The 397-nt window shown below is 42.8% G+C and overlaps 1 protein-coding gene across 1 annotated transcript in view; it reads right to left on the reverse strand.

The window, feature by feature from the left end:
* The window catches only part of LOC106900668 (zinc finger protein RFP-like), a 9,415-nt gene that overhangs the window by 7,511 nt on the left and 1,507 nt on the right, over positions 1-397 (reverse strand). The window lies entirely within an intron of this gene.

Here is a 397-nt window from a genome sequence, read left to right on the forward strand (position 1 = left end):
CTGCCAATTGAGATCTAAGTAACATCTAGTTCTTGATTGGTGTGGATGAATCGGCTTTGGTTAAAAAAAAAAGGGGGGGGGGGGGGGGGGGATAAAAATGAGGAGAAACAGGTTTGGATGGGCAGGAAAACGGAAAAGGAGCAGAAAAGGGGAAGGGCTGGGGGGAAATAAAAAGAGTAATTTCTCTGTATTTGAAACTACAGCGAATTGGGGAAGAAAAATGCCAAACTGATGAAAAAAAAAAAAATTGAAATAAAAGGAATTCTTGGGTGTTTTTACATCTTTTGAATAAGTTCAAGGGGGAAGGGTGGGGAATCCCAAGAGGATTATTGCAAAACCCCCCCCCCCCCAAAAAAACCACAAAACCACCCCCCAAAAAACACAAAACCACCCCCCA

The sequence above is a fragment of the Calidris pugnax genome, unplaced genomic scaffold (assembly GCF_001431845.1).
Source record: "Calidris pugnax isolate Ruff unplaced genomic scaffold, ASM143184v1 scaffold1204, whole genome shotgun sequence".
NCBI classification, from domain to species: Eukaryota; Metazoa; Chordata; class Aves; order Charadriiformes; family Scolopacidae; genus Calidris; species Calidris pugnax.